This window comes from Callithrix jacchus, chromosome 12, assembly GCF_049354715.1.
Source record: "Callithrix jacchus isolate 240 chromosome 12, calJac240_pri, whole genome shotgun sequence".
Classification (NCBI taxonomy): domain Eukaryota; kingdom Metazoa; phylum Chordata; class Mammalia; order Primates; family Cebidae; genus Callithrix; species Callithrix jacchus.
The window spans coordinates 14,667,506-14,680,284 of record NC_133513.1 but is presented as its reverse complement, the minus strand read 5'-3'; the positions used below and the strand labels follow the sequence as shown (position 1 = coordinate 14,680,284).

The following is a 12,779-nucleotide window of genomic DNA, read 5'->3' as shown; positions in this document are numbered from 1 at the left end:
CTACAGTGAGCTATGATCACATCACTGTACTCCAGCCTGGGCAACAGAACCAAACCCTGTCTCTAAATAAACAAACAAATAAAACCCCACAACTTTGTCCTATGGAAATTTCCCACCATACCTGAAAGTAGTATGTGGTATGTAACAAGCGCCCAGTACCCATCATCCAGTTCTCAGCCTTTTGCCTGTGATGTTTCTAGAGGCGGCTCAAGCATTGCATTTGATGTTGTTTCTTTGGCTGAAAGGTCGATATTTTCTTTTGTCCCAAACCTTGCGGATCTTCTACACCCACATCCTTGTGTGGGATGGGATTTGGGGAGAATGAGGAATTGGGGCAGAATCAATGAGGGATAGGAAGGAATGGTTCCTGAGTGTGGCAGGACCGGCCACCTTATTTGCAGGACCCAGGACAAAATGAAAATGGAAAGCCCTTTGTTCAAATATTATTATAAAGTTGAAGATGGCAACAACGTGGGCAGGTGTCACTGCACAGGTTCCATGCCTTTGATGGCCAGCCTTCTCCTGGGGCTAGCAAAAAGTGCCCAGGCAGAACTGATTCAACGGACGCAGGAATTTAGAGCCTTAAGTGTATGGGTGAGACAGAAGTACCTCCAATCCCTGGAAAGATTCCTAGGACAGTTGGGTCTCCCCTGGCACGTGGGACAAGATTCAAACCCATTTCATTTGAATCTCCAAAAATAAGATGACCCCACCTGACATGTGGGTCATGAGCACTAAAAAAAAAACGAAAACCATTTGTCTTAAGCCTTCTTCCCTAAGAGCCCGCAGTTGTTCTATTTGGCCACACCATTTTTGTCCTGGAGTCTGAGTGTACTCCGATATCCCAGCAGATGGCCGGGCTGGGAGACTACAGGTCTCACACCTGGAATCCCAGCACTTTGGGAGGCCGAGGCTGGTGGATCACCTGAGGTCAGGAGTTCGAGACCAGGCTGGCTAACATGGTGAAACGTCATCTATGCTTAAAATACAAAAAGGGGCGTGGTGGCACACACCTGCAGTCCCAGCTATTCAGGAGACTGAAGCAGGAGAAGAGCTTGAACCCTGAAGGTGGAGGTTGCAGTGAGCTGAGATAGCGCCACTGTACTCCAGCCTGACTGACAGAGTGACACTCCTGAGTAAACAACAACAACAAAACAGAGGTCCCCCTGTTTAGCAAACAACACAGAGCAGGACCAGGGATGCCTAACATGGCAGGTGGCCATGGGAGACACTGCCAACCAGTCATGGTGCCCAGTCCCTCTGAGCTCAGACAGAACTCCATTATCCTTGCCAAAGGATCATCTTTACTCAAACAGCCAGAGATTCGGAACCTCCAGTGTATGTTGGGTTGACATCCAGGGACTTACATGAACAGGATCCAAGTGCACTTACACCAACAGAGCCTTGTCATGTCGTATAGGGTGGCTAGGAAAGGTGTGAGAGGGAGGCGGAAAAGGACTCATGGGGAACAGATGCGGACTCTGCAGCTCTTCCCGTTCTCTGAGGGATGTTCATTCATTTCACGACATGCCTACCTACTGTACACAGGCGCTGGGGACTGAGCATGAGCTAGCGGTATGTATTCAAAAGACAGATGAGGTTCCGACGCTTACGGGCAGAGGCAGTCATAAACCAATGAAAAAAACATTGTGAATCTGATCAAAATCGCGTAATTACAACGACAAAAAAGAACTACAGCGACAAGTCTGGGTAAATCTTGGCTGGTAGCTTTGGGGTTTGTAGACAACCAGAGTGGGATCTTAAAGAAGAGTCTGGCTCAAGAGTGAGACAATTCCCAAAAGAATGAATGTAGCAGTAACACAGTCAGAAGGCCCTCGGGGAGGCAGGTGGCTTTTTGTTCCTGCCAACACACTCTCTCCACTTCTGGTAACAGACCTGCCATGCCATGGGAAGGTGGCCAAATATGGCCGCCCACAGTACTTGTTCCTCTGCTACAGTAATTGGTACATAGTCATGTGACTAAGCACGACCAATCACAGCAGCCCACTTCTGAGCCGGGACACAGTGATTGTTCCAGCTGTGGTCATGTGACCAAGCAGGGCAAATTCAGGATTGTCTGCAGAGCTTGTAGGGAGGGTGTTTCTTTTTCTCTCTCCTCCTCTTTGGCATCCAGGCCTTAAAGAGGTGGACCTGGAACTACCAGTGGCCTCAGACAATAAGGCCAATAAGCAGAGAAAAGGAGAAATGAGAGATGAAGTGAGGGGGAATAAGGCAGGAAGAGAACCCAGAGCTTCCAGTCCCTGGATCCCAGAGAGCAACACACAGCCTCTTCCCTGTCCTCATCGTAGCTACACGGTGAATAAAATACCTCATTCCACCTTATTCAGATCAACTTCAGCATCTGTTGTTTGCAACCCACGGTGTCCCGATTCAGGACTTGGGGACTGTTTTCCTTTCCGTGAATTGCGCAGAAGTGAAAAAGACAGGTCATTCTCAGAACTCTTACTCTCCTCCCGATGTGCCGGCTGTACTTCAAAGAATCCCAGACCCATATCCATGTTCACCACTGGCCCTCCTACTAATTTCCAGCTGAATTGAAACTCAACGGATGTGCTAGGATTTCAAGTCCTGCTCTAATCAATTCACTTCCACCTCCCCCACCTTAACCCCAACCCACGCGCACTTTCCCACTCTAGCCCGCGCGTGCAGCCTGCCCTGGCCTCTGCTGTGACGCCTACATTTTATTTGTAATGATTTGTTTATGACTGTCCCCCAACTAGGGGAGACATCGAGCTTGAGGATGAGGCCTCATTCATCTCTGTACCCCAGGCCCTGGTACACACCAGGCAGGTCGAAAGTATCGGAGGGAGGCAGGGGAGGAAGAAGGAGAAAAGGGGAGTTCTTTGTTATTATTTCTGGTCCAACCAGTGTGTCACTCATAGGCTCAAGTTCTGTATTCGTTCCCTCTGCCTGTTTTCGTTTTTCTTTTTCTTTTTTTTTTTTTTGAGACGGAGTTTCGCTCTTGTCGTCCAGGCTGGAGTACAATGGTGCAATCTCAGCTCACTGCAACCCATCTCCTGGGTTCAAGCAATTCTCCTACCTCAGCATCCCAAGTAGCTGGGATTACAGGCATGCGCCACCACACCCAGCTAACTTCGTACCTTTTTCTTTTCTTTTTTAATAGAGGCGGGTTTCACCATGTTGATCAGTCTGGTCTCGAACTCCTGACTTCAAGTAATCCACCTGCCTTGGCCTCCCAAAAGTGCTGGGATTACAGGCATGAGCCACCATGACCAGCCCCTATTTTCCTTTTTCTACCTGTCTTCGCTCAGATAGACACACCCCTCACCTTCAAGCCTCTATTCCAGTACCCCTTCCTGCAAACCCCCGTCCCTCCTTCCTGGTTTCTCACACTCTCTAGCACCTTCTACCCCCATCTACCCTCCTCTGTGTTCCATCTACGTTGTTTACTTTTATGTCACTGAAATGTCAGCCCCAGGCGGGCAAGCATCTTGTGCTGGCTGTATCCTCAGCACCTAGAACTGTGCCTGTCACCTAACAGATGCTCAATAAATATGTCGAATAGATTCTTTGTGTTTGCCAACAAACACAGGTCTACCAAACTTCTTTTCTCAAGTGCCTGTGCAGTTCATTCTTCTTCTAATAGGTATAAGGAAACTATAGTTGCATCTTTTTCCTGGGGCTGCTATAACAAATTATCACAGACCACAGGGCTTCACACAACAGATTTATTTAAAAGTTCTGGTGGCCAGAAGTTGGAAATCTAGCAGGCTGGACTCCCTCCAGGCACGCTAGGGAATATGTCTTGTCTCTTCCACCTTCTGGTGGCTCTGGCATTCCTTGGCTTGTGGCTGCATCACTCTAGTCTCTGCCTCTGTTTTCTCACCTTCCTCTTCTCTCTGTCCTGGTCTCTGCTTCTCTCTTATAAGGATACATGGATTTCATTTCGTTCCTATCTGGATAATCCAGAACAAATGCCTCCTCTCAAGATCCCTAATCAGTCTTTTCCCAGTGATTCACTTTGGAAGTAGACATACTGATTATCTCCCTGGGGGCCACCATTTAGCCCACTGCAGGTTCTCTGCATAAAGAAATCGGAAAAGCAAAGGTTCTCACCCCCTCCCAGCTCCACTGTCCCAGCAGGCATGCAATAAAGAGAGGATTATGTGGTATGATTACTACTGCAGCTCAGAGGGTGGAAATGATTTTTAAAACACTGTTGTATGTTCTTTACCCCAAATTTTCAAAATGCAACTGTGCCTATAGTAAGAAAAAAATACAAAAGAGAATAAGGTGGAAATAAAGGGGCGATTTGCCTGTCTTAATTATTCATTTTGTTTAGAGACATGGTCTCGCTCTGTCACCCAGGCTGGAGTACAGTGACGTGATCATAGCTCACTGCAGCCATGAACTCCTGCACTCAAGCGATCCTCCCACCTCAGCCTCCAGAGCAGCTGGGACTGCAGGCTCATGCCACCATTTTTATTTAGTTCTTTTTAATTATTAATATCATTTGTAGAGACAGAGCCTCACTATGTTTCCCAGGTAGTCTCGAACTCCTGGCCTCAATCAGTCTTCCCACCTCATCCTCCCAAAGTGCTGGGACTAAAGGCTTGAGCCACCACGTCTGCCCTGCAATTTTTCTTTAACTCTAACCTTACTTTATAAGACGTGACCACTGTGGGCAGTTTGCACGATCTTCATAAATTTTGAAAGCATGCCCTTGTTTTGGCTCAGAGTGGTAGAAAGTTGGGGGTGTTATAATACATCCCGACAGCTCTCAGTCCCACCTCATTCTTCCTAATGACTTCCAGCACCGCATCATACTTAACCTGTCTTCTACTGGCCAACATTTCAGTTAACTCGAGGATTTTGCCCTTATAACATCTATAGTCTTTGGCATGTGGCCAAGAATACTTGTAGGATAAATTCCTAGAAGTGGAATTTCTCGGTCAGAGGAGGTGTGCTTTTTTTTTTTTATTTTTGAGACAATCTCGCTCTATTGCCCAGGCTAGAGTGATCTCGGCTCACTGCAACCTCTGCTTCCTGGGCTCAAGCCATCCTCCTGCCTCAGCCTTCTAAATAGCTGGGTCTACAAGCATACACCACCACATCCGGCTAATTTTTTTGTATTTTTTTAGTAGAGACTGGCTTTCACCATGTTGCTTGGGCTGGTCTTGAACTCCTGGGCTCAAGCCATCCTCCTGCCTCAGCCTCCCAAAGTGCTGGGATTCCAGGTGTGAGCCCCCACTCCCGGCCAAGAGGTGTGCATTTTAAATTTCTACAGCTATTGCCCAGGGCCTTCAAAAGGTTATCATTCACATGCACATCAAGGGTATACCTGTAGAGGCAGGGCTCAGTGGTTCACGCCTATAATCCCAGCACTTTGAGAGGCTGAGGTGGGAAGATGGCTTGAGGTCAGGAGTTCAAGACCAGCCTGAGCAACATGGCAAAACCCTGTCTCTACAAAAAAATACAAAAATTAGCCAGACATCACGACACATGCCTGTAGTCCCAGTTACTTGGGGGGCTGAGGCAGGAGGATTGCTTGAGCCCAGGAGGTCAAGGCTGCAGTGAGCTGTCATTGCACCACTGCACCTCAGCCTGGGTGACAAAGTAAGACCCTATCCTCCCCACAAAAAACAAAAAACCCTATGCCTGTAAGGGTGCTGTTTCTTATACCCTTTTCTACTCCAGCAAGAATTCAGTGTGTCAGGAGAAGCAAATCCCAAATGAGGTAAGTGGATTTTCAATGTGGGCCGGGGCCAAGGTGGACATGGGTTCTGAGGTCGTCCCTGTAGCTGTCTGAGCAGATAAGCTATTTAGAGCTCTTGTTAGTGTGGGTTTTATTAACAAAGGCAGAGTTTGGGGAGGTGAGCCAGAACCGTGCAGCAGCGAGAAGTGTTTTGCAAGTCAGTATTTATTTCTTTAGTGCAGTTAGAACTTAAATATGGCCAAAACATATTCTTCTTTTAATTTACACAAACAAATATGTTCCCAGGCTGACACCTCCCGTGCCAAGTTTCCAGGGGAAACAACATTCTACTGTGAGATTATAAACCACTAGAGAAAAGACGAGAATGGAAAAGCCGCCGAGAATCAGCTCTACATGCCCAGAACTGGGCTGCTAAGAGGTGTCTTTTTTTTTTTTTCATTGCAGATAAACCTGCCAGTAATTTTAGCAAACGAAACGTGGAACGTGTCAAGGCCAGAGGATGGAGAAGGCTCCAGCTTTGATAAAAGGAGGGCTGCTTGGCTTGGAATCCTCTCTCCTGCCAGTTGGGAGATGCAAAGATGTTTCCAGAGCGGGGCTGATGAATTGAGGGGAGAGAAATGAGCCCAGTATGAGTTGCCTTTCAGGGCCGAGCGCGTATAAAACCAAGCAACTTGGAACCGCTCCAAGAGAGGGGATTAAGGCAACATGTTATTCTGAGTGATTGCTTAATTTATTGAGCTGCGGCTGGCTCTGTAATGAAATACAGCCCTTGTAACTGATAACCTCCTGCTGCAATTGAACTTGTACAATTAAGGAGTATTTTCTGAGTTTCTCTGGAATGGCTCCGAGTTTTTAGCCTCTGTGGTAGGGTGCTTCTGAACATTTGTTTTCCAATTTTTTTTTTTTTTTTTAAGTATCAGGCTGATGTTAATAAGCAAGCAGCATTTTATTGAGTGCTTTGTGGGAACCAGGACTTTATATACTTTATGTCTAATCCTGACAATATCCCGTGAAATAACCCTTATTATTCCCTATTTTACAGATGTGAAGCCACGAGACGTTCGGTAATCTTCTACAGCAGTGCTGTCCAAGACAGTAGCTATTATGGCCCCTTGTGACTACTGGTGTGTAAATTAGTTAAAATTAAATAAATTTTAAAGTTTACTCCCTAGGCTGCGCTAGCAATGAGTTCAAGTGCCCGACAGTCCTGTGTGGCTGAAGGTTACCACGCTGGACAGTGCGGATATAGACCATTTGAAGGCTGTACAAGTGCTGCCGATTAGCACTAATTCAGATATCCTTTCTTTGAGATGGAGTCTCGTTCTGTCGTCCAGGCTGGAGTACAATGGCACAATCTCAACTCACTACAACCTCTGCCTCCTGGATTCAAGCGATTCTCCTGCCTCAGCCTCCTGAGTAGCTGGGACTACAGGTGCATGCCACCACGCCCAGCTAATTTTTGTATTTTTAATAGAGATTCACTGGCCAGGCTGGTCTCAAACTCCTGACCTCAGAGGATCTATCTGCTTCAACTTCCCAAAGTGCTGGGATTATAGGCGTGAGCCCACGCCCGTCAGGTTCAGATTTCATAGCTAGAACCTGGCAGTGCCAGAATTCAAGCTTACGTTAATGGGCTTTGAAGACAGAATTCATCTGCTAGGCCAAGAACCAAGGAACAGAGCAGGATTCTAACCCCTACCTACACAGTAGAATTATCTGCAATTCTTTTTTTTTTTTTGGAGACAGAGTCTAGCTCCATTACCCAGGCTGGAGTGCAGTGGCTCGATCTCAGCTCAATGCAACCTCTACCTTCTGGGTTCAAGTGATTCTCCTGTCCCAGCCTCCCAAGTAGCTGGGATTTTAGGTGCCTGCCACCATGCCCAGCTAATTTTTGTATCTTTAGTAGAGACAGTGTTTTGCCAGGTTGGCCAGGCTGGTCTCAAACTCCTTACCCCAGGTGATCTGCCTGCCTTGACCTCCCAAAGTGCTGGAATTACAGGCGTGAGCCACCATGCCTGGCCTACCTGCAATTCTTTAAAAAAAAAGAATGACGGTAGTGTCCCAGGCCCAGAGAATCTGACTTCACTGTGATTAAGGTGGGTGGGGACAGGCATCAGAGAGTTTTTATACTTCCCCATGTGATGCCACTGTGCGGCCAGGATGGTGAGCAGCGAGGTGTGAGGACCCACACAGAGGACACTGGAAGCAGCTGGTTCATCTACTATGAGAACGCAGATACCCATGTAAGATCACAGAAACAAGGTGAAAAACCTGTAGCCCCAAATTGGAATTGGAAACATCAGTACGAATTTGTGCTATATTTTTGTCTTACAAAGTAAAGCAGGTGTTTGCTAGCTCTGTCCACAGCAAAGTTTAGAAGTAATGAGCCATCCAGTAGCAGTGAACACCTAGCAGCCAGGTTATGGTCTCTAAATACCACTTCAAACTAGAGAGGGCATGGAGACATGATCAATTCTAGGTCAGAGGCAAGAAAAAAAGTAAACGGGAGCATGGAACATCTGGTCATTCCTTGCTTCCTTCATAGCAAGAAAGCTGTCAATGATCTTCAGCGTCATATTGAGAAGGATGCAGGAGACAATGTGGAGAGACTCCCAAGGGAAGCATTTGAGCATCATTAAGAATAATGACTGTTGGTCATGTGCGGTGACTCACGCCTGTAATCCCAGCACTTTGGGAAGCCAAGGTGGGCAGATCACTTGAAGTCAGGAGTTCGAGACCAGCCTGACCAATATAGTGAAACCATGTCTCTACCAAAAATACAAAAAATTAGCCATGTGTGGTGGTGTGCACATATAATCCCAGCTACTTGGGAAGCTGAGGCAGGAGAATCGCTTGAACCTGAAAGGCAGAAGTTGCAGTGAGCCAGGATTGTGCTACTTCACTCCAGCCTGAGTGACAGAGTGAGACTCTTTGTCTCAAAAAAAAAAAAAAAAAAGAATAATGACTGTAATGGATTGAAACATGTCCAAATCTAGGAGTTGACAATGATACTTTAAAAGAGCTGGGCATGGTGGCTCAGGCCTGTAATCCCAGCACTTTGGGAGGCCGAGGAGGGAGGATCACAAGATTAAGAGATCAAGACCATCCCGGCCAACATGGTGAAACACCGTTTCTACTACAAATACAAAAATTAGCGGGGCATGGTGGTGCACAGCTGTAGTCTCAGCTACTTGGGAGGCTAAGGCACTAGAATTGCTTGAACCCAGGAGGCAGAGGTTGTAGTGAGCCAAGGACATGCCACTGCACTCCAGCCAGGTGACAGAGTGAGACTCTTTGTCTCAAAAAAAGAAAAGAAAAGAAAAGAAAAATTCATTTGTCACCTTTGGAGGATATTGGAAAACCAACTCATTTTGAAAACTGTCAAAGAAAGGGAAAGAAACATTTATCCTTTCTGGTACAAACCATTCTTTTTGGCAGCCAAATCGTTGAGAAGTTTATATCTTTTATAGACCTATTTCTATTACCAAAGACAGAATCATAGAATCAGTATGCCACCATGTTGTAATCTCTAATGAAATAATGCGCCAGGTGTCGTGGCTCATGCTTGCAATCCCAGCACTTTCAGAGGTCGAGGTGGAGGACTGCTTGAGGCCAGAAGTTCAAGACAGGCCTGGGCAACATAACAAGACCCTGTCTCTGCAAAAAGAAAAAAAAAATTATCCAGATATGGCCATGTACCTGCAGTCCCAGCTAAGGTGGGAGGATCCCTTGAGCCCGGGAGGTCAAGGCCACAGAGAGCTATGATTGTACCACTGCACTCTAACCTAGGTGACAAGAACAAGACCTCAAAAAAAAGAAAGAAACTGCAGAGCTAGACAATGATCATCAACAATAGCTGCTAACATCACAAAGAGGAACAACCAGATATTATGTGCCTTTGAACGGAAGCACATAACCCCCAACAGGAAGTAGTCATACCAAAAAAAAAAAAAAATCAAACATTGATCTAAGTGAGCTTCTACAGACTCACTTCTAGACCTAACTACTAATTTCTAAGAAATATAGCGGGAAGAGGAACACATAACATTTCTATGGAGATGCTATAACCAAGGTTCAGACCACAGGAAACCAACAGAACGACAGTACTGCGTCCACCTACTGCTGGCATCTCTGGGACAAGCCTGAGTAGTAGTAGGCTTGAGATAGATCTTCACACATCCCACCCCCGTCTCCATGGTAACCAGTGGGGAGGAAAAGGCGCATCCACAAAGTTCTGGTCCCCATAAGGGTGAGGCCAGGCCTCCAATGTCCTGTGCCAGGCCCTGTGCTGCTGCTGTCTTGGGAGAACTCCCATAAGAGCTGCCTCCCTCCATCCCTTCCCCATCACCCCGGCCCTCCCTCTGTGCCCCCTGAAGCAGCAGGGCCAGTCAGTGGAGAGAATAGGACCCTGAATCAGATCCAGGTTCAAATTCTGACTTCACCACTTAATTGCAGGATCAGTAACCTCCCTGAGCCTCATTTTTTCATCTATAAAATGGGCATACAGTTTTATTTAATGTTAAAAGAAAGAAAGGGGCTGGGCGTGGTGGCTCAAGCCTGTAATCCCAGCACTTTGGGAGGCCAAGGCGGGTGGATCATGAGATCAAGAGATCGAGACCATCCTGGTCAACATAGTGAAACCCCGTCTCTACTAAAAATACAAAAAAATTAGCTGGGCATGGTGGCGCGTGCCTGTAATCCCAGCTACTCAGGAGGCTGAGGCAGGAGAATTGCCTGAACCCAGGAGGCGGAGGTTGCGGTGAGCCAAGATTGAGCCATTGCACTCCAGCCTGGGTAACAAGAGTGAAACTTTGTCTCAAAAAAAAAAAAAGAAAAAAAGGGCAGGGGGGCTGGGCATGGTGGCTCATTCCTATAATGTCAGCACTTTGGGAGGCTGAAGCAGGAGGATCGCTTGAGCCCAGGAGTTTTAGACCAGCCTGGACAACATAGTGAGACCTCATCTCTACAAAAAATTTTTTAAAAATAGGCCAGGTGCTGTGGCTCATGCCTGTAATCCCAGCTGAGATGGGCAGACTGCTTAAGCTCAGGAGTTCAAGACCGCCTGGGCAACAGGGCAAAGCCTTGTGTCTACTAAAAATACAAAAACTAGTGGGGAATGGGGGTGCATGCCTGTAGTCCCAGCTGCTCGGGAGACTAAGGTAGGAGGATCACCTGAACCCTGGAGGTCGAGGCTGCAGTGAACTGTGATTGCACCACAGCACTCCAGCCTGGAGGACAGATGAGACCCTGTTTCAAAATAAGATAATAAAAAGAATATATAAGGAGGGCGTAATGTGACCTTTGTTCAGTTAGTTGCTCAACAAATCTTTATTATGAATGGACAGTGACAAAAAAGGATCTAATCTCCAACTCATGGAACTCGACTCAGGGGTGAAAAGCAGTCTCCATAGAGCGAAGTGCTGTGACAACATCCATGTATGTCAGGATGCTTACCCATAGCCCACTTTTTAAAACAATTGGCAGTCGAAACTCCCAGTCATACTTTTCATTACCCAGAACATCCATACCTTCCAACTACTGAGTATCTAGCTATGGCAAACACACAGGATCATTTCATTTAGTGTTCACATTGATTGATTGATTGAGATGGAGTCTTTCTGTGCTGCCCAGGCTGGAGTGCAGTGGCATGATCTCAACTCACTGCAACCTCTGTCTCCCATCAAGTGATTCTCCTAACTCGGCCTTCTGAGTAGCTAGGATTAAAGGAACACACCACCATGCCCAGCTAAATTTTGTATTTTTTTTTTTTTTTTTTGAGATGGAGTTTCGCTGTTGTTACCCAGACTGGAGTGCAATGGCACGATCTCGGCTTACCGCAACCTCTGCCTCTTGGGTTCAGGCAATTCTCCTCCCTCAGCCTCCTGAGTAGTTGGGATTACAGGCGCACACCACCATGCCCAGCTAATTTTTGTATTTTTAGTAGAGACGGGGTTTCACCTTGTTGACCAGGATGGTCTCGATCTCTTGACCTCGTGATCCACCTGCCTTGGCCTCCCAAAGTGCTGGGATTATAGGCGTGAGCCACCATGCCCGGCCAACTTTTTTATTTTTAGTAGAGACGAGGTTTCACCATGTTGGCCAGGCTGGTCTCAAACTCCTGGCCTCAAGTGATCCTTCCACCTTGGCCTCTCAAAGTCCTGCGATTACAGGCGTGGGCCACTGCACCTGGACTAGTGCTTACATTTCTATGAGCTAAGTCATGTTATTTCCATCTTGTGGAGGAAGAAGCTTAGACACAAGTGAGATAGGTTGCCCAAGGCCACACTACTGGTATGAGGCCCCTGTCTTCTGTGCTCAGCGCTCTGTGCACTGATGAAGCTTTGAAATGCCAAAGCAGGGCTCAGAAATCAGTGCTGCCAGGAGACTGAAAAGCTCTCCAGACCATTTTCCAGATGAAGAAACAGTGGCCCAGAGAGGCCAAGTAACTTGACTGGGGCCACATCGCAAATTGCTGGCTAAGCCTGTCTGTGCTCATGCTGCTTGGGGAGATGGTGCAGGGAAGCCCTATTCGGGTCCATGTAATGAATACTGTCCCAAAGCAGGGTGGCCAGCCATCCCTTGTGCCTAGGACTAGGAGGTTTTTGGGACTGGAGACATGAGGTGCTAAAACCAGGAAAACCTTGGGCCAACTGGGATTAGCTGGGCATTCCACCCCACAGACAATAAGGTGTCTAAATTGTCATTTCCAGGAAATGAGGCTTTGGGATGAAGCTGGCTGACAACAACCATCAAGACCCCATTGAAGGACTAGGGTTTTGTGTCTCCGATACCCTGGAGGTTCCGCCCACATGTCATCTCAGTGGCCTCTGCAGGGGTCCATGGCTTGGCATCCTATTCTACCCCCAAAGCAACTTAAGTGCTAGAAATCATAAACCTAATTGTCCCATGCCCCAGTATGCAAACCTAAATGGTTTCTCATTTTCCCCCCGTTGCCTTAGGACAAACTATATAAACTTTGCTGGCCCAGGAGACCCTTGGTGCACTTGCCTCTGTACACCTGGTCCAGTCTCTCTCTGCAATCCACCCCACCTCACCCCTACGAAATTCTAAGCAAGGACAA

General features: G+C 47.1%; 1 long non-coding RNA gene across 1 annotated transcript in view; it reads left to right on the top strand.

Moving 5' to 3' along the window:
- Nucleotides 1-12,545, top strand: part of LOC108594044 (uncharacterized) — a 30,265-nt gene extending 17,720 nt beyond the window's left edge. The window contains exons 2-4 of the long non-coding RNA XR_004731711.3: nucleotides 5,984-6,116; nucleotides 6,741-6,822; nucleotides 12,409-12,545. This is a non-coding gene — a long non-coding RNA (uncharacterized LOC108594044). The remainder of the gene's footprint in view (nucleotides 1-5,983; nucleotides 6,117-6,740; nucleotides 6,823-12,408) is intronic.
- The last annotated feature ends 234 nt before the right edge of the window (nucleotides 12,546-12,779 follow it).